This window comes from Phalangium opilio, unplaced genomic scaffold (genome assembly GCF_054372755.1).
Source record: "Phalangium opilio isolate 3A_F unplaced genomic scaffold, DU_Popi_V2 ptg000390l_1, whole genome shotgun sequence".
Lineage (NCBI taxonomy): Eukaryota > Metazoa > Arthropoda > Arachnida > Opiliones > Phalangiidae > Phalangium > Phalangium opilio.
The window spans coordinates 2,771,094-2,793,301 of record NW_028324234.1 but is presented as its reverse complement, the minus strand read 5'-3'; the positions used below and the strand labels follow the sequence as shown (position 1 = coordinate 2,793,301).

The 22,208-nt window shown below is 37.3% G+C and overlaps 1 long non-coding RNA gene across 1 annotated transcript; it reads right to left on the bottom strand.

Annotated features, from left to right (window-relative positions):
• Nucleotides 1-12,005: 12,005 nt before the first annotated feature.
• Nucleotides 12,006-14,105, bottom strand: LOC149596194 (uncharacterized). Its single transcript, XR_016379424.1, has 3 exons — nucleotides 13,288-14,105; nucleotides 13,191-13,220; nucleotides 12,006-13,114 (listed from the first exon to the last, which is right to left on the bottom strand). It is a non-coding gene; the product is annotated as an uncharacterized LOC149596194 (long non-coding RNA).
• Between the last annotated feature and the right edge of the window lie 8,103 nt (nucleotides 14,106-22,208).

The window sequence follows — 22,208 nt, the reverse complement described above, 5'->3', positions numbered from 1 at the left end:
TCTGCAATTGAATTCTGCAAAAATCTACCTATTATTTTATGTCAGTTCCGTTAAGTGATCATTTAATTTTAAACTTGCCAAACAAATAGTGAACAATGGTACCTCCGTCCCAAACTACTTATAGTTTTAAAACGCTGACTCGAGTTTCATTTTGTTAATACATTTAATTTTATTAGTAAATCAACCTCCCTAACTTTTAAGCAGACGAGTCTTCAAAAAAATTAGAAAACTCTCTCTGCTTAGCGCGCCTTCTGTCGGGGAGAACTTTAATTTATTTTTTGATTAATATAATAATATTAATTGTAATGTTTAAGTTCCCAAGTAGAAATCTAATCTTGCCTAGGATTAAAAAGATATATAATAATTATAAATTGCAAAAAAAATTGCAACCAACTGTCTCTCCTCCTCTAGCGCGATACAATATATATTCGACAGCATCCAGTGGCGCGAGTCGGGGAGGTGGGGGGGGGGTCCATATCCAAAGCCAGACAGCTCTCTCTCGTCTCGTGGCGGGCGTCGGGGAGGTCGGGGGGGGTCCATATCGTTCTACCTTGCTCTTCTCTTGACTATAATTTATCTCGCTCTATATTACAAGCAAGCGTGGCTTCGTGGTAGAGCGCGCGGCCGGGCGTCTTCACTGACGTCTCGTATGGATTGGGACATTGCAGGTTCGAGGCCCGGCACCGACAGAAAAATAATTTCAATTGAAATTAAATACGTTACGCCACCTATGAGGTGAAACGTGAACTACGGTTGAATTTCGAATCGAAAATTCGCGGGAAATTTGAAATTCGAAATGTTCATTTATGACAAAATTCATCAGGTCACAACATTTCCAGCCAGCCGACCAGCAGAGGTCGGAACAATACTTTTCAGCTCTAAAGAGCGCGAAAAGTAAAAAGTCATTCCCAAAGCCTGCCAACTCCAATGGTAAAATTTTCACAAACGCCACTGCCACCCTAACGCCATTGTTATATTTTCAACTCCTCCCTAACGCCACACTAAAGTTCATTTCATTTTTGAATCCCTGCCAAAGCCAATTGTGAAGTTTCACACGAATTCCAATCCCTACCAAAGCCAATTGATAAATTCAGTAATATTTCCAATCCCTGCCGAAGCCAATGTGAAATTTGACAATTTTTCCAATCCCAGCCAAAACCAATGAGAAATCCGACAAGTTTTCTACTAATCCCCGCCAAAGCCAATGAGATATGCGACAAGTTTTCTAATCCTTGACCAAACTAATGAGATATCCGACAAGTTTTCCCATCTCTGCCAAAGCCAATGAGAGCTTCAACAAACTTTCTTATTCCAAACACAAAAGCATTTAACCTAACCAATTTTCATTTATATTTACCCCAACGTTTTCCAGCCGGCCGTGTGGTATATTATGAACTTATATATTATGAAGGTTTTCCAACGTTATCCCACTGCATTTTTTCAATTATTTTTATTATAAACTCGAACATTGTTTATAATTGTAGTTTTCCTTTTTACGTTTAATCTAAGGCGACGGAAAAATTTATGACTCTCTAACTTAAAAAGAACAAATAGTTCTAGTTTCGTTTTCTCTCGCACAGCAATGAATTTGACTTTTTTTGCGGAGGGACGGCTGTACTAGCCGCGACCGTCATGTGCCGTCTGTGTGGGGTTGAACTTCATGCATCCCGCTTGCGCCAAAACAACCGCGTGGGAAATTCAAAGAGGAAAAATTGACTAATATCACTAATGCCACCCAACTCCGGTTGAATAAAATAAGGCTGGCTCTCAATGCCACCAACTCCAATTGGATACTATAAATGCCAACGCCAGCCAAAGCCACCTGAATCCAACAATAATCCAGTCCCGACCGACTCCCGTATAAGTTTTCGAAATATTTCCACTCCCTTCCGACTCCGTTCCATTTTAGAGATAATATTCCCAAAGCCACCCAAAGCCAAATTATTTATTTTACCCAACTCCAACTCCGACCAAAAATGAGGGAGTCCCTTGGCTTTCTATGGAGTTGGAGTTTTCCCAAAGCCTTTGCAGTCCTCTATAGCGCATGCACCAGTGGTGAATTAGGGGGCCGTATTCTTCTATCAATCGCGGATAATGGATGAGATAGTGAACCTTCGTTATAAATGATGCGGGAGATAGTTCTTTAAGAACTTCACAGAAATCTGATATTTGATATATCAAAAAAGTAAGCCATTGTTTTGATATAACGGGCGCGGTAACGATTTGAACTATTTCAGTCAATATCACTAAAAGCTCCAAATGCTTATCTTTTAAATCAATAACGTGACCTAAAATTAATGGCAAAATATAAAAGAGACATTTCTTTTGAGATGCACTTCCACATATTTTGCCTGAACCTGTTAGAACCCTTTGGTGTATTAAAATGGGTTTATTTCGCCTCTCAAGTTCTCCATAAGGGAAAGTCTCTATTTTATTATTAAGATAATCCAAAGAAAAGCTTCCATCCTTGACAAACTTGGTAATAACTAATTTAAGTATCATCGGAATTACACCCTCAAATAGATCGTGCATTAAATCAGGGGGAAACGACTCCGTTATTCTAAAGTTTTGTAATGAACTAAATGGACATTCGTTATCCACACCATATATTTTCGCGTTTCCTGCGTTTCTTTGAACTTCCGTTATATGGTATTTGTGAACTGCTTCGCTTCTTAAAATAAAACTCTCCTCACTAAATTCGGTAGAAATTTGTTCCTTAGTAGCCATACACACCCGGCATATTCGACCTTGAGAAAACTTTTGTGAGAATCCGCCTAATGCGTGAGCTGAAAGGTTATCAGCACATATAGTTGCTACGGAACCCCGCACAAGTATTTTATGTTTCTCCATGAAAATTCCCTCAACTTGCATCCTTTTCAGCGCACTTATAACTGGTTCTAATACATGGCTGTAGCCGTACTTTGATACGTGTGTGTATTTAAAAGCACTAAGCAGAAAGATTTGGCTTAATTTACTTCGACGATGGGCTTTGATGTTTCCCAGGGTTGGCAAGTTTTAAACTAATTGTTTTAAACTTTGGTTTAAAACTTGTTTTAAACAGCCATGAAAAAAAACTTTAATTTGTTTAAAACGTTTTAAACAAAACGTTTAAAACATGTTTTTTTATGGAGAAAAATTTCGAATATTTTTAACTTTTTTTTTTTATTTGAAAATGAGCGAAAAGATTAAATAATAGAAATAATAAGCTCCAGTCAAAACCTTCCAATTATTCGACTGTTTCAAATGTGTGTTTAATTGTTTGGAGACCCTACCAGTTGTTTTATCCATTACCAATCTGTATTGAAGACTGATATTCAAAAATATGATTAAGGATAACTTATTTTGTCATCTACTTAAAGCAAAGCAATAACATTTTTCCTATGTGGTTTCTCTACACTGTTGGTACATTTTACTGTTCTAAAAATTTTACGCGTAATCTATAAAGCCAGGCCTTTGACAGTGCTAAAATTAATACGCCTAGTCCGATAACGGAAAACATGAGCTCCTACAAATAAGTAAGGGGTGGTGAAGTTTCAAATGTATGATGAGTTCTGACCAAGAAACTCGGAAGTACGGAAGCGGAAATGACTGAATAGTGGCCACAAAAGAAATCAGTCATTTAGACATTAGGGGTTAAATGTACAAATTTACGCATCACACTCATTTTGTATCCGCTATTATAAAATTATATTTTCCTTCTGAAAAGATCGTTTGCTCTTTTTTAAACAGTCAGTAGAATTTTTCAAATATTAAATATTGTATCCTCAACACGTACTCCCTTTTAAATAATTAATTTCATGATAAAATGTTTTCCGAAAATCTAACTTTAAATCGTGTTATAAACAATAAAAACACAAACTTTTTTAACTAAGTTTTTGCCAACCCTGACAAGGACCCTTTCATACACCTTCAAATTCTAAATTTTAGGAGCTCTTGATTTTCCTGTTTGACTTTGCAGTACATGTTCGTTGTACGTTGGTCTAGGGGTATGATACTCGCGCTGGTTGCGAGTGGTACCAGGTTAAATCCCGGAAGGTCGCGTCTTAGAGCTTCATATTATAAATTGAGGAGTATTTTTATTTTCGTGTTTTACCTCTCTATACGTTTCGTGGTACGTTGGTCTAGGTGTATAATACTTGCTTTGGGTTCAAGTGGTCCCTGGTTCTAATTCCACACGGACAATTTCTTACACCTTGAAATTCTAAATTTATTCAATATTGAACGCTCAAAATAATTAATATCATAAAATAATTTCGGAAAATCTAATTTGTTCTTGAAAATGCGTAAATTTGTAGTTTGATTGAATTAAATATTGATTAAGGATTAAATTAATATAAATAAAGAAAAATTGCAATATCGGGACTTCAGTCAATTGATAAACGTCACTCTTATCGTTTGTTTTTTTCCGTCTTGGTCCAAACCAAGACCTTTTTTTAATCAAGTAGGTTGTGAAAATAAGCGCCTTGCGCTAGCGGGAGTAGTGGCTTAAATGGAGACCAGCGATATAGACAATTAGATCTGGAAGAGTGATTTAAACATGTTTAAAACTAGTTTTTTTTGTGTTTTTTACTGTTTTTTTCTACTTGTTTAAAAAACAGTTTAAAACAAAAAATCGTGTTTTAAACAATAAAAAACTTTTGTTTTTTTTAAAAAAAACTTCATTTTTGCCAACCCTGGCCTTAAGCCCTGGCGTTGTACGCCAAGGCTTGAGAAATCCGTTGTAATGATTTTGCTCCAGATAAATCTGGCTCTCTAATAGAAAAATCTAGAATCTTTACAACTTCATTATGGTCCACTCTTTTTAAATATATCAGTTCATCATTAACGATTAAAACAGTTTTATTCATGAAACAGATCCCAACACTCCTACTCCTAGACCTGGCCCCTGTCAGACTCCATTTTCGGTCACTGTCGGAACAGCTAGGAACGTGAAATAAATGACTCTAGAGGGCGCTAGAATATTCCCAAAAATATAAGCCCCTCCCTCTTATTATGAAAAGTATGACTTCAAGGCGCAAGCATTGTCTTGTTTCAACGTTCTCGAGGTATCCTTAGTTCGTTCCTGTTAAAAACTATATGCCTATATATATCTCATATCTTAAATTTAATAAAAATTTTACCCATTTTGACAATATATATATTCACTTCTTGACATTGCGTTATACAAGTTGGTAAGATTTCTGAGCTTTTCAATTATTTATTTATAAATTATATTCATTATTTGAAAACCATTTTTTTTATTTTAAACACTGGTTTTGTTTGTATAGGCGGTAAGATTTCTCAGTTTACCGCAAATATTTACTTCTTATTTGTGTGCCTAGTTTGATAACATTTATCTTTTTTATTTTTAAACATTGTGTTTTGCTTAGGATGTGAGATTTTATTTTTTTGGATTATTTCGATTATTTATAAACTACATGCCTATTTTGACCATATATATGTTTTTATATTTTTGTGCATTGTGTTATGCTAAGTTGGTAAGATTTCTGCGCTTGTCAATTATAAATTTATTAGATCTATTAAAATTTTTGAAACAGTAATATTTTTTTATCTTAAACTTTGTATTATGTCCCTATAGGTGGTAATATATCTTTGTTAATAGCAAATACATATTTTTTAATTATGTGTTAAGCCTAGTTTGAAAAGATTTTCGTTTTATTTTATTTTTAAACATTTGGTTTTGTTCAGGAAGTAAGATTTTTCTGATCATTTCGATAATTTAATATTTCGATGCCCATTTTAACAATATCAGAAACCGATTTATATACTAAGAACGTCTGATCATAGCTGTAGTCTCTCGTACTACCCTCGCATACTTTATTGGGAAACTTCGTCTGCTTATATTTTGACTCCACCCACAAATTTTGTTTCTAGAGGTCAAAAATGTCATTGTTATCTCTATTTTCGTGGTTAAATATTTTTTTTCGAAATTGCTCCAGTGGTAAAAAAGCAAAACGGACAACAATGCCATATAACTGCCGATTTAGTAGAATTAAGTTTTAAAGTTACGAATATATTTAATTGATGCTTCCTCAAATATTTTCTTCAAGTATCTGGTTTTTCTTTATTTTGTACTATAATTACTATTGTAGTACATTTATAAGTTATCATTTTTATTTACTTGCCTTATGCAGTATCTATATTTAAAGCCCATTATATGAGAGAATAAGGCGGATAGATGGGCAGCGCGAGTTTTGAAATAATAAACCACTCCCATCAAAACATAAAAAGTAGTCGAGGATGGGTGGGAAATTTACTAGGTTCAATGTTCTTCTTACGTAAATCCGTTTTTGACAACGTATATATAAATATATATACATTTTAATTTTGGCACATTGCGTTATGCAAAGTTGGTAAGATTTCTGAGCTTGTCAATAATCTAGTTATTAGTTCCTTTCCTCATAATTTGATTACAATTGCTCTTTTTATTTATTGCGTTTTGTCTGTATAGGCGGTAAGATTTCTCTTTTTATTGCAACAATATATTTTTTAATTATGCGAAAAGAGTAGTTTAATAATATTTCTGATTTATTTTTGCTATGAAACATTGTGTTTAGCATAGCGTGCAAGATATTTCTGATTTTTTCAATTAAATAATAATAATAATAATATGCGTATCTTTTTTTTAATTTTTTGGCATTGTGTTTTGCAAAGTTGGTAAGATTTCTGAGCTTTTCAAATATTTACTTATAAATTCTATTCATTATTGGATAACAATTATTTTTTTATTTTAAACATTATGGTTTTGTCTGTATAGGCGGTAAGATTGCTCAGTTTACCGCAAATATTTACTTTTTATTTGTGTGCCTAGTTTGATAACATTTATCTTTTTTATTTTTAAACATTGTGTTTTGCACAGGATGTGAGCTTATATTTTTTTGGATTATTTCGATTATTTATAAATATATGCCTATTTTAACGATATATATATATATATATATATATATTTTAATTTTTGCACATCGCGCTATGCAAAGTTGGTAAGATTTCTGAGCTTATCTATAATTTATTTATTAATTCAGGGATAGATTTAATTTTAGAAGTAGGAATAGAGTAGGGTTAGTATTTGCTTCAGTCCGACTCATAGCCCAGTATAGAGCCTCTCCCAACAACACGTAACGAAATGTTTAAAATATCTTTTTGGCTCACTTAAACTACGTTTTGATGACGTTGCTGTCAGGGACGGCGAAAAATTCGTAATTCGTCTTTACCTCTGTCGCTATGTCCCGCCTCTTCTTTGATACCCCTCCCCCGTCTCGTGGAAGGGGGTCCAGGACTTTGACGCGCGCCCACATTACTCTGTTCTCCATTCCCACTTCTATAATTAAATCTATCCCTGATTAAATCTTTTCCTAATTTTATTACGACTATTCATATTTATTTTATTGCGTTTTGTCTATATAGGCGGTAAGATTTCTCTGTATATTGCTAAAATTCATTTTTTAATTATGTCTAGAGTTTGATCTATATTTTTTAAGTATGTAAAAAGACTAGTATAATAATATTTCCGATTTATTTTATTATTAAACATTGTGTTTTGCATAGCATGTAAGATATCTCTAATTTCTTCGTTTAAATAATAATAATATGCCTATTTTGCAAATATTTTTTTCAATTTTTGGACATTGTGTTATGCAAAGTTGGTAAGATTTCTGAGCTTGTCGATTATTATTTTATAAGTTCTATTACTAATTCAATTACAATTATCCTTTTTTATTTTAATTATTGTGTTTTGTTTGTATAGGCAGTAATTTTGTTTTTTTGCTAAATTTTACTGTTCATTTTGTCCAGAGATAAAACTTTTCGTTTTATTTTACTTTTTTAAACATTGTGTTTTGTCTGTATAGATGGTACAATTTCGCTGTTTATTGAAAATATTTATTTTTAATTATAAACCTAGTTAGTGAAAATTTTCGCTTATTTGCAATGCTTAGCCCGTAAGATTTTTCTGTTTACTTCATATTGTTTTTAATAATTATTTTCCTTGTTTGAAGACAGTCTTTTTTGTTTTATTTTGAACATTGTTTTTTGTGTAGTCAGTAAGATTGCATATCTGAATGATATATATTTTTGTTCAATGTTTACTAGGTCCAATTCTTATTAATTTTTATTTGCTTTTTAAAAATTGTGTTTTGCATAGACAGTAAGATTTTTCTTTTTATTTCGGTTAATTCAGTGAATAGGTTGACAACAATATTCGTTATTTTTGTCTTTATTTACTTTGTCTTTGAAAAGGAGGTGAGATTTTTCTTTTTATTTCGACAATTTTTATTATTATTGATTTATTAGTTTTATACCTTGTTTGATAACTATTTCTGTTTTCTTTTGTCTCTGAATATTTTGTTTTGCATAGCCAGTAAGATTTTTCTGTTTATTTCGAGTTTTTATTTATTAGTTTTATACCTTGTTTGATAAATATTTCCGCTTTATTTTGTATTTCAATGCTTTATTAATTTGAAAACTATTTCCGTTTTGTTTTTCTTAATTATTATTAATTTTTTTTTGATAGAAGGTGAGACTTTTTCTGTTTATTTCGAGTTTTACTATATTAATTAATTGCATAGTTTGATAACTATTTCCGTTCTTATTTCTTAACATTTTTTTTTCGATAGAAGGTGAGATTTTTCTGTTTATTTCGAGTATTTTCATTAGTTATTTACCTAGTTTGATAACATATTCCATATTATTTGGTTTTTATACATTTTGTTTTCCATAGTCGGTATGATATTTCTGCTTATTTCGAGTTTTATTTATTTACTCTAAGCGTAGTTTGATAAACATTTGGATATTTTTCATCATTATTTTTTGTAAAGGCAGTAAGATTTCTTTGTTTGTTTCGATTAATTTACTGAATAGTTTGATAACAATTTCCGTTAATTTTATTTTTACTTACCATTTGCATAGGAGGTAAGTTTTTTCTGATTCTTTCGATTATATTCCTTATTAATATGCCTAGTTTGAGAGCATAATTTTTTTTCTTCAATAGAATGTAGGACATATTCCCCTTACATATGGGAAAGATTCCCCGGACAATACCCCCCCCCAATGCATGTTGATGACAAGATACAGGCCACAGGATAAATTTCCCCATAATGTGTTTACGATAAAATACCCAAAAGCACGGTTTATACATTACAACACCAGAACCAGTATTATTTTACGACCTTACTATTCACTATGACGGGGTATTATGACCGGAAGGTTTAGTCTAGAGAGTACTTTGTCTAGGGAGTGGGGCTATTTTGCATTCTTTCCGAGGATGTAAGGAAAATGTCCCGGGGGATTTTGCCAAGAGAGCCTTTCAGACTTGAAAATTCAGAAGAAAGCGGTACTTCTTTAGGAAAGTGAAGCGTACTGGTGCGATCGCTGATGGTATTGAATTTCGTAGACTTCGTGCTACTGCTCGACGACTTCTCGCTCGTGATCGTGCCGTTATGCTCAAGTCGACGTGCCAAGATGCTCTTTCGCATCCAAAGAAATTTTGGAAATTTGTCAAGGGCAACCTTCGGGATAGGACCCATTCCCTTGCTTTAAAACGGGGCAAGGAATTGGTCTCTGATCCTCACACGCTTGCGGAACTTTTCAGGACCCATTTTTCAGCTATTGCTGTCGATAATACGAACCCTGCCGACACTTTTTCTTCAATAGAATGTAGGACATATTCCCCTTACGTATGGGAAAGATTCCCCGGACAATACCCCCCCCCCCCAAATGCATGTTGATGACAAGATACAGGCCACAGGATAAATTTCCCCAAAATGTGTTTACGATAAAATACCCAAAAAGCACGGTTTATACATTACACCACCAGAACCAGTTCACACGAAAGCCTGCAGTATTTTACGACCTTACTATTCACTATGACGGGGTATTATGACCGGAAGGTTTAGTCTAGAGAGTACTTTGTCTAGGGAGTGGGGCTATTTTGCATTCTTTCCGAGGATGTAAGGAAAATGTCCCGGTGGATTTTGCCAAGAGAGCCTTTCAGACTTGAAAATTCCGTACCGCATTAGATAAGCGATTAGAAGCCACACTGTCAAAAATAAAGGTACTTTGAAGGTACTATAAAATACCTCCGCGACCTTTTTAGTACCCATGAACGTAGTCTATTAGTTGTCTCACAGTACGGGTATTAAATGATTTCGAAAGGGGTATTTTGGAAATATAAGGTATATAGTGAAACCTTTTAGAGTTTCAGCGCTTCTGGTGGTATGTTATCGTACCCTGGAACTAGAAAAGGACTTAACAGACTCCTTTAGAGGGAGTTTTTAGTTCCGGCGTGCTGATTTTAACTAACACTACTAAAGTAAAATACATGATATAATACTTCTAGCCCAAATTCTCTAACACTAACTGTTCATTTCACCAGTAGCACTAGTAATGACAGCGTAGAAGAAATCTCTGTTGGAATATTAATAATAACCATAAAGATTAGGTTCGGTAGGGTAGAATAAGGTAGTGGTTTTCTACCCGAGATTTCAATTTCAATCTCAAGTTTCCTAGCTAGTGGTTTTTCTTAAATATTTAATTACATATAATTAATATTAATTATTTTCTTTGACAGCTATGTACACTAGCATACGTTACATCATTTAAAGGCAATACAATTATGATATAAGGCATACATAGTTAATATAAAGGTTTGAATCCGAGCTTACGCCTTCAGTCGCCATTCAAAAAATTTACATGTATATGTGACCCTGAATTACCTTTACACTATAACAGTATCACACCTTCCTTAACAAGGGGGAGCTAAATGTAGTATCGGGAAATCTTGAGTGGTTGATCCCTTGCTTACTATGCGAACTCTCACGACCCCGCAAGCCTACGGCGCAGACACTTAAGGCGAGATGGAAGGCAAAATTTTACCCTCATCCCGTAAGCCCACAACAAAGACACTAAAAGTTGAGATGGAAGGAAAATATTACTCTCGTGTCTTTCCGTCTCTTTTATATCGAAGTGGTGTATTGCTTACCATGTCTGAAAATGATGAAGTTTACCAGTTTCAAATGTGGCGCAAATATTTTTGATGGCGCGAAAGTATAATTTAGACCTGTTTGTGGGTTTTATTTGACACCTAACTTGGTAGCACAAAATACCTTTAAAAGTATATTTTCGAACCTTTTTGAGTGTTAACAGGTACCCTTTTCGGTAATAAGGAGTACCTTTCACAATTTGAAAGTTTTATTCCGACCTTTGTTGAGGTTTAAATGATACCCATTACGGGATCACAAAATACCTTATAGTCCTCAAAAGTACCTTCTTCAAGAGGTATTTCAGAGTACCCTTACACAACGGTATTTTGTAGTACCTATATAGGTACGTCTGGGGATGCATTGAAAAATACCTTTAAAGGTACTAGACAGTACGGTTATTTTTTACAGTGCACAAGTATACGAAAGAGTCATTTCAAATAAGGTCTTAGTTTCTTAAAAATACAATTTCACGAACTTTAGTCTTGCATGCCTTTTTTGAAAATACTCTATGGATTTAAGAATTTATATTTAGGATTTACTTCAAATTGGTGCTCCATATCACTATAGAATAGCTGTTCTGGTACAACTTTGATTTTTTTTTAAGTTTCCTTACATGACAAGTGCTAACACGTGGGGTGGCGTAGCGGTTAGCACTTTCGCCTCGCAGCAAGAGGATCCCAGGTTCGATCCCGGACTGTGGCACCGGGTGAAAATCTGGGAACAAATCCTTCTGCGTAGAGTTTGCAAGTTCTCTCCCAGCTTGGTAAAAGGAGTTTTCCTCCGCGGTCTAACCCGGTTTCTCCTTTCTATCAAAACTTGCAGAGGTTAACGGTAATAGTTAGTATAGGGCGCTGTAGGTTAGCTGTGGCATAGGGGCTAGCCACCACCCCCCTATGCATTGTAAAGGGACCCACCTGTAAACCAGCCACAGGCTTAGTGTGGATATCCCTTCATAGACAAAAGCTTATATTATTATTATTATTATTATTTCCGAAAGCGTATTTGTCGAAATTCAACTAGCTTCCCGTCGTTCGTTAATTCTTGGTACTACATATTTTCCCCCCAGCCTATCCGACCTAGAGTATAAACAGTACACTAACCAATTATTAACAGACATTGACCCTTCCGAGACCAATGTTATCTTACTTGGCGATTTTAATTTATCGGGCGTCGATTGGACGCTTTGTAGCAGTCAGGGCTGCTCTTCCCTCATTAGATCTAAAGCTGCACCCATTTTTGATTTATGCTTTACTCTTAATTTGACCCAAGTTAACATTCCTTCTAGCACAGTTAATCTCTTAGATTTGTGCATAACTAATATTAATGGTTTATTAGTTGAACCCCTCGATGACCCATTTGTTGATATTGATAAGTTTCACCCGCCTTTCTCTGTTACACTTACCGTTGACCTTGGCCCTGAGTCTCCACCTCGGGGTTCTGCCTTTGCTTACGCTAAAGGGGACTACCATCTCCTTTATACTACCCTTCGCGATTATGATTGGACAGACGTTCTTACTTCCACAAATGTTGATTACTGTGTCGATATTATTACCAATCGTCTCGTTGACACCATGAATCTGGCAATCCCTAAAAAACCTAAGCACGGCAAATCGCAATATCCCCATTGGTACTCTTCTGATCTTAGACTGACTCTCAGAAGAAAGCGGTACTTCTTTAGGAAAATGAAGCGTACTGGTGCGATCGCTGATGGTATTGAATTTCGTAGACTTCGTGCTACTGCTCGACGACTTCTCGCTCGTGATCGTGCCGTTATGCTCAAGTCGACGTGCCAAGATGCTCTTTCGCATCCAAAGAAATTTTGGAAATTTGTCAAGGGCAACCTTCGGGATAGGACCCATTCCCTTGCTTTAAAACGGGGCAAGGAATTGGTCTCTGATCCTCACACGCTTGCGGAACTTTTCAGGACCCATTTTTCAGCTATTGCTGTCGATAATACGAACCCTGCCGACACTTACACATTTGATGCCTCTCACTTAGTTACGCACCCTTACTCTAATCAGACCATATCACTCGCTGACATACACCAGGCAATCATTAAACTTCCGGCTAAGTTCTCAACAGGGGTCGATGGTGTTCCCCCTTTTGTCATCAAGGGTTGCGGGGATATCCTCCTACCTCTGTTGGAAAATGTTTTTAATTTATCACTTTCAACTGGCATTTTCCCTTCCCTTTGGAAGCAGGCTGTTGTGGTACCCGTATTTAAATCTGGTGCCGCTTGTGACTCTAAGAATTACCGCCCGATCTCATTATTGTGTGCCCTAGCTAAGGTTTTTGATAAGGTGATGCATACCCACGTCCAGCGTTGGTTTACCATGTTCCCTAATGGTTGCCAGCATGGTTTTGTCCCTAGCAAATGCGTGGACACAAATCACGCTGCTTTCATGAACCTCGTCGCCCCTGTCGTTGAGACTCGCGGTCAAGTCGACGTGATTTACTTGGACCTTGCTAAAGCGTTTGACAGAGTTCCTCATAGATTTTTACGGGATAAATTATTTACTTATGGCATGAGCGGAGTACTTTTGGATTGGATCTGTAATTATTTACACAGTCGTACAAATGTTATCAAGTGCAATGGTTCTATGACTTCGGTATCATATCCCGTCAATTGTGGAGTCCCACAGGGTTCGTCCCTGGGGCCTCTACTTTTTAACATATATTTGTATGATCTTCAGTTCAAAGTTATCCACTCCAACCTGCTTCAATTTGCCGATGATAACAAAATTTTTAAAATAGTCGATTCAGACCATGATAGATTGCTTTTGCAAAGGGATATCGACGCTGTGGCACAGTGGTGTGTTCATAATACTATACCGATCAATCCATTAAAATCAGTTCATGTTACCTACACTCGACGCATAAGTAGAGCAATACCCACTCATTATGTTATTGATAATTCTGTCATACCTATCAAAGATAAGACCAAAGATCTCTTGGTGTTATCTTTGATTCTAATCTTCTTTTTACTGACCATGTCCATGGAGTTGTAAATAGATGTAGGCGCACCCTCGGTGTAGCCCTAAAAATTACCCGTAAACTTGGCTCTCTTGTACATTTCCGACTTTTATACCTAAGCCTTGTACGTTCACGTGCCGTATATGGATGGGTTGCTTGGACTTCAATCAGATACGCAAGGTCAAAGTTCTTCTAATAATTAATAAAAAATGTCTTCGTGGACAAAGACTAGAAAAAGTGAATGATAAGAGAACAAAGTGGAATGACCGAAGTGACAGATATTAAACTTTTTCAGTTTAAAGACATGATTATAAAACATCAATTAAAAAGAAATACTTATCTTCGTTTTTTTCACCAAAATTACATTTGCATTGTTTTCGAAAGACAGATTATTCATTCTATGTATCCTTTTTGGTATTAACAGTTTTCGAATGAAAAGGATTAGAATAAATATCCGAGTATGGATATGGTATTTTTAAAGGTTCCTCTTTTCGAACTTAAGAGAAAACGTTGTTTAAAACGACTAAATGCAACCGAAGTTAGAAATTTTATCTTTCATCATGATTTACATTTTAAACGTCGCTTTAGGGTGCTTTGGTTTTGCGCCTGCATTTATACGACCACGATTCGATTGGGTCCCATTTTTTGGGTCGACGATTTAAAATGTTTTATAAATCAATCATTAAAATTTGGATAAAAGATATTATTAACAAAAAAACCTTTGGTATATTATTGAGTGCGTTAGAACTGTTTTAAAGTTGTGATTGAATTAGTTCGGTACGACTTCGACTTGCTATTTATGAGCAAACGTATAACTCGAAACACGTAAATGGACACCGACAAATAGTGGGCTGCGTATTTATTTCACTATTGGGCTTAGTTTCCAGTATGAAAACGTATTGTAGTTCAAATTAAAAGCTGCAATCCATTTAAATATCACTAACGTCGAACTGTTTCTATCATGGTCTACACTGGAAATCTAGCAGTAAGTATAAACGATGTCGCATGTATCTGTTATACAGTAAAGATTTGACACGAACCATTTTGAAAAGAATGGAAAATTTCATGATTCAAAATTTTTGGGCAAATGTAATTTTGGTGAAAAAAACGATGATAAGTATTTTTTAAATAATTGATATTTTATAATCATGTCTTTAAACTGAAAAAATTTAATATCTGTTACTTCGGTCATTCCATTTTGTTCTCTTATCATTCACTTTTTCTACTCTTTGTCCACGAAGACATTTTTATTAATATCTGTTCCTTCAGTCTTCATTTAATTAAGATTGTTAAGAAACTGTTGCATTTTTAAAATCTGCACTAAGCACAAACATAAATATAGGGGAGCTTAAGCATAAGGGACCTAATATTGCTATTTAGTGACTAATGCTTTCAGTTACCAGTTAATCAGTTATCACCAATGAGATTAATTTATCACTGAAAACATCAAATTTTCATACTAAAATTATTTTGGCCTTTCTTTATCCCCTGGTTTTGAGTATTAAAATATTTAAAATAACTCTGAGAATTATCTAGAATCATTTCTACTGATATTTCAAATTCAGAAGAATCAAGAGTCATCGTTTTGAGTCTTTCAGATGACTGGCTTGGACTTATGTTACTGGTTTTCGGTTTTCGTTGTAGCAGTCTAACTGAGACAAAGTTTCTGCCTGACAGCATAGCCCACTCGATCCGCGCTCATGGACGCAAGCTGCTCGCGCTATAGAGAGCTTTCAGTTGGAGGAGGATCTAAGCCTCGTGAGAGTCGTGACATCATTTACGCTGCCATATTGGTGGGTTTAAAGCAGGAATGAAGCTGAGACCACCCAATATGGCTACCAGAACAGCGGTAAGACTTGGGAGGGTGTGACGTACTACAATCCCTCCTGAAAGCTCTCTATATAATAATAATTGACCAGGTCACGTCGTCTGCTAAACTTAGGAATTGACAATTAAACTTTTTGAGTTAATGTCTGGACTCTGCAGGTTACCCTTGAATTTTCTTACTGGTCATTTGCCCTGTGCCACCGTCTTATTTCCCACACTGGACAAGGAAGCATTTCTCATAAAGGATAATGGCCATCACTATTGTGTAAGAGGCAACCCCGTATTTGTTTACCCTGCCCATAGCCCACTCGATCACGCGTAACACGACGCAAGAGGCAGAGGGCAGTGCAGCGTCCGTGAGCATGGATCGAGTGGGCTATGCCCTGCCTGGCCAAGTCAGCTGGCTTAGGTGAAATATTCATTACTTCTATGCGATTTAATTCTAGACATTCTTGAACGAGTCATCTTGTGAACATTTTATAAGACAGGCTTCTGGCGCTGGGTTTTTTTCTGAGCCAAATTTGCTTTTTAAATTTAAAAAAAATTAATCGACAAGCACGTCTTTGCCAAATATTTAAGCGCAAATAGAGTAATGATGAGGGAACTATTTATATCGCGTATGTGATTCGGTTTAGTAACCTTGCTCCAAATGTTCCGATATTGAGAAGAATGACGTTACACTTACCCCGCTTTGTGGCACACTTCTCTCGAAGAGAAGTATTATATACTTCTGCTGATACCCATTTTCCACCATTAACGAAACTTTAATAAGAAGCATACGGCTGTTCTTAAGATTCTAACGTGCTCATTTCTAGAAACTCTCATAGAACCAGTTCCCGTATGAGCGGATCCCATAATAGCGGTCTCAATAACCGCGGTCCCCCAAATAGCAGTTTCCCGGAAACGCAGCATATATACCGTTACGGAAGTTCCCAAAAGAGCAGTAAAACCGACTAGTGAAAAACTACAGTCGTTTATGCTGTAGGTTTGGTTAGGTGAGGTGAGGTTTGGTTAGGTGAAGTGAAGTTTGGTTAGGTTTGGTTTGGTTATTTGAACCCCAATAGTATTAGGGTCAGTTTAGGTATTGTTATCCTAAGCCGAGTAGTATTAGGTCAGGTAAGGTTAGGTCAGGTTGGTGTATGATGACCTGGTTGTACTTAATTGGCAAGGTAAACTGTAGGGCCACGAATTGTTGAACACTCAAGCTAAAAACTGCTATTTTGAAAACAGCAGCCGCTATTTCTTGAACAGCAGTTTTGAACAACTGCGCTTTTTTATGGTAAGGTACACCCATTCATGACAATTCTTTAAATCTAAATATTTCAGAGCGGTATTGGCGATGTTTGGGGAGGAAGAAACGAGATTTTCGATTACATAACGAAAAAGTAAAATACACTTGTCATTTTATGAAATTAGGACTAATATACCAAGCCATTTGATAATAATAATAGACGAGTTCTTGTGTGTTTTGGTTTCAATATTCTGCATTTATAGCATATAGGCTATAGGGATAATTCTCGCGGTGGCAGGTTGACACCTGAAATGCACTTATTCGCTTATTACGTCACTATGGCCCGAGTTCGCTAGAGTACCCGACTCATTGAAGACGGGCAGGGAGAAAGTTGCAACTACTTTTATCATAGGCGTAGAGTTTCCCAAACCGGCCTGGACCAATACATAGCATGATAGCATCATGCATGATGCATGCATATGATGTAAAAAATTCATAACGAAGATTGAGTAATAAATTAAATTTATTATTATAAGTAAAAATCTTTACAAAAATATTGAGCCTTCCTCTGACAAAACTAAGTAATGATCGAAATTACTCTAAATGTCTAGTATGAGGGCAATAAATTAAAAGATTCGCCGTGTTTTCCCCCTTGGTGGCGCTTTTAGTACCGTAAAATAAACATAAGTTCAGCCTCATGACCCCGTCGACTGCTACAATATTAGGGCAAGATACAGACGTAGAGCGGTGAAGCCGAGGTCGCGGATAGTTAAAAAATGTTTTAAAAAATTTCCGAAGACCTTTATTATACAATCATTCCAAAGAAGTAAAGGATAAAAAAGTTAAGGTTAAAAAAATGAAATGTTATGAAGGGGTAAAAAATCCTCTAATGGTATATGAAAACTGTGAATTAGCAACTTCAAGAAGTTTTGTTTTACTGAAAAAACAACGATGTTAAAACCTCATAATTACCTTTTTGTCCATACAATCTAAGCTATAGATTCAATAAAAAGTGAATAGCACCTAAAAAATTACGTTAATTTAAAGGTGAAACCTTTCTCTTTCATAAAAGTTTTATCTTATGAAAAACATTAACATGTACAAAAATGGGCCAAGCCTCGCTCGTGCCCTCGTAAAACGTTCTGAGATCCCATGTAGAGCCAAGTCTGCCTTTTGTTCTCATTCAATCGCCAATTGAGCAATCATATTATAAATTAAGTCCATTTCCTAATTAATAACCAATATTCTTTGACTCTATCATTATTATTCTATGAGAGCGGTAGCTCTCTTTGATAAGACTTCATACTGCTCTTAATGTATAAGGAGGGTTTTTGTTTGGATGTAGTTTTTTTTGTATTGTATTAATTGGTTCGAAAAAAATACACTGAAACACAATTCGGACCCTTAATATGTGGTTAAAATTTCAAAGAGATCCATTAATTAGTTTATTTTATAAAAAATAAAGTTGCTAAGGGTGGTTTTCATTTCCATAAAATTAATCACAGATTTTGACGAAAAACTGGAAATTTCCCATAGAAATAACATGGTAAATTTTCCAAAGTTACAAATTTTGTCCATACCCTTACAAAAATAACTATACGTCAGATAGATTTGAAAACGGTCTTAAATGAAAGCCCCATATCCATAGTTGGCGCCTATTTTTTTCATCAAGAAAAATTAAGTTTAAGTACTGTTTTTCATAGTTTTAATTACATGCTCCGACTTACATGGTTTACCCTGAAACTATGGAACCTGCGACTTTTTAGCATGAGTTATGTAGTTTTACCGCGGTTATAGTCAAATTCTTAGAACAAATAGCTAGCTTAATGGACATTTTATCTTTTCTCTGCTTAGGTTAAAGCTATTTAAACTTGATTACCTTGTGGGTGCTTGTAGGTACTTGTGGGTACTTGTGGGTGCATGTAGGTACTTGTGGGTACTAGTAGGTGCTTATGGGTACTTGTAGGTGCTTGTGGGTACTTGTAGGTGCTTGTAGGTACTTGTGGGTGCTTGTGGGTGTTTGTAGGTACTTGTGGGTGTTTTTAGGTACTTGTGGGTACTTGTGGGTGTTTGTAGGTACTTGTGGGTACTTGTGGGTGCATGTAGGTACTTGTGGGTGTTTGTAAGTACTTGTGGGTGTTTGTAGGCACTTGTGGGTACTTGTGGGTGCATGTAGGTACTTGTGGGTGTTTGTAAGTACTTGTGGGTGTTTGTAGGCACTTGTGGGTGCTTGTAGGTACTTGTGGGTGCATGTAGGTACTTGTGGGTGCATGTAGGTACTTGTGGGTACTTGTAGGTACTTGTGGGTTCATGTAGGTACTTGTGGGTGCTTGTAGGTGCTTGCAGGTACTTGTGGGTGCTTGTAGGTACTTGTGGGTACTTGTGAGTGCTTGTAGGTACTTGTGGGTGCTTGTAGGTGCTTGCAGGTACTTGTGGGTGCTTGTAGGTACTTGTGGGTACTTTTGGGTGCTTGCGGGTACTTGTGGGTGCTTGCAGGTACTTGTGGGTGCTTCCAGGTACCTGTGGGTGCTTGTAGGTACTTGTGGGTGCTTGCAGGTACTTGTGGGTGCTTGCAGGTACTTGTGGGTGCTTGTAGGTACTTGTGGGTGCTTGTAGGTACTTGTGGGTGCTTGTAGGTACTTGTGGGTGCTTGTAGGTACTTATGGGTACCTGTGGGTATTTTTAGGTACTTGTAGGTACTTGTGGGTACTTGTAGGTACTTGTAGGTACTTGTAGGTATTTGTAGGTACTTGTGGGTGCTTGTAGGTACTTGTGGGTGCTTGTAGGTACTTGAGGGTGCTTGTAGTACTTTTGGGTACTTGTAGGTACTTGTGGGTACTAGTAGGTACTTGTGGGTACTGGTAGGTACTTGTGGGTACTTGTGGGTGCTTGTGGGTACTTGTGGGTGCTTGTAGGTACTTGTGGGTACTTGTGGGTGCTTGTAGGTACTTGTGGGTGCTTGTAGGTACTTGTGGGTACCTGTGGGTATTTTTAGGTACTTTTGGGTACTTGTAGGTACTTGTGGGTACTAGTAGGTACTTGTGGGTACTGGTAGGTACTTGTGGGTGCTTGTAGGTACTTATGGGTACCTGTGGGTATTTTTAGGTACTTGTAGGTACTTGTGGGTACTTGTAGGTATTTGTAGGTACTTGTGGGTGCTTGTAGGTACTTGTGGGTGCTTGTAGGTACTTGTGGGTGCTTGTAGTACTTTTGGGTACTTGTAGGTACTTGTGGGTACTAGTAGGTACTTGTGGGTACTGGTAGGTACTTGTGGGTACTTGTGGGTGCTTGTAGGTACTTGTGGGTACTTGTGGGTGCTTGTAGGTACTTGTGGGTACTTGTGGGTGTTTGAAAGTACTTGTGGGTACTTGTGGGTGTTTGTAGGCACTTGTGGGTACTTGTGGGTGCTTGTAGGTACTTGTGGGTGCTTGTAGGTTTTTGTGGGTGCATGTAGGTACTTGTGGGCTCATGTAGGTACTTGTGGGTACTTGTGGGTGCTTGTAGGTGCTTGCAGGTACTTGTGGGTGCTTGTAGGTACTTGTGAGTACTTGTAGGTACTTATGGGTACTTGTGGGTATTTTTAGGTAATTGTGGGTGCTTGTAGGTACTTGTGGGTGCATGTAGGTACTTGTGGGTGCATGTAGGTACTTGTGGGTACTTGTAGGTACTTGTGGGTTCATGTAGGTACTTGTGGGTGCTTGTAGGTGCTTGCAGGTACTTGTGGGTGCTTGTAGGTACTTGTGGGTACTTGTGAGTGCTTGTAGGTACTTGTCGGTGCTTGTAGGTGCTTGCAGGTACTTGTGGGTGCTTGTAGGTACTTGTGGGTACTTTTGGGTGCTTGCGGGTACTTGTGGGTGCTTGCAGGTACTTGTGGGTGCTTCCAGGTACCTGTGGGTGCTTGTAGGTACTTGTGGGTGCTTGCAGGTACTTGTGGGAGCTTGCAGGTACTTGTGGGTGCTTGTAGGTACTTGTGGGTGCTTGTAGGTACTTGTGGGTGCTTGTAGGTACTTGTGGGTGCTTGTAGGTACTTATGGGTACCTGTGGGTATTTTTAGGTACTTGTAGGTACTTGTGGGTACTTGTAGGTACTTGTAGGTACTTGTAGGTATTTGTAGGTACTTGTGGGTGCTTGTAGGTACTTGTGGGTGCTTGTAGGTACTTGAGGGTGCTTGTAGTACTTTTGGGTACTTGTAGGTACTTGTGGGTACTAGTAGGTACTTGTGGGTACTGGTAGGTACTTGTGGGTACTTGTGGGTGCTTGTGGGTACTTGTGGGTACTTGTGGGTTCTTGTAGGTACTTGTGGGTGCTTGTAGGTACTTGTGGGTACCTGTGGGTATTTTTAGGTACTTTTGGGTACTTGTAGGTACTTGTGGGTGATAGTAGGTACTTGTGGGTACTGGTAGGTACTTGTGGGTGTTTGTAAGTACTTGTGGGTGTCTGTAGGCACTTGTGGGTACTTGTGGGTGCTTGTAGGTACTTGTGGGTGCATGTAGGTACTTGTGGGTGCATGTAGGTACTTGTGGGTACTTGTGGGTTCATGTAGGTACTTGTGGGTGCTTGTAGGTGCTTGCAGGTACTTGTGGGTGCTTGTAGGTACTTGTGGGTACTTGTGAGTGCTTGTAGGTACTTGTGGGTGCTTGTAGGTGCTTGCAGGTACTTGTGGGTGCTTGTAGGTACTTGTGGGTACTTTTGGGTGCTTGCGGGTACTTGTGGGTGCTTGCAGGTACTTGTGGGTGCTTCCAGGTACCTGTGGGTGCTTGTAGGTACTTGTGGGTGCTTGCAGGTACTTGTGGGTGCTTGCAGGTACTTGTGGGTGCTTGTAGGTACTTGTGGGTGCTTGTAGGTACTTGTGGGTGCTTGTAGGTACTTGTGGGTGCTTGTAGGTACTTATGGGTACCTGTGGGTATTTTTAGGTACTTGTAGGTACTTGTGGGTACTTGTAGGTACTTGTAGGTATTTGTAGGTACTTGTGGGTGCTTGTAGGTACTTGTGGGTGCTTGTAGGTACTTGAGGGTGCTTGTAGTACTTTTGGGTACTTGTAGGTACTTGTGGGTACTAGTAGGTACTTGTGGGTACTGGTAGGTACTTGTGGGTACTTGTGGGTGCTTGTGGGTACTTGTGGGTGCTTGTAGGTACTTGTGGGTACTTGTGGGTGCTTGTAGGTACTTGTGGGTGCTTGTAGGTACTTGTGGGTACCTGTG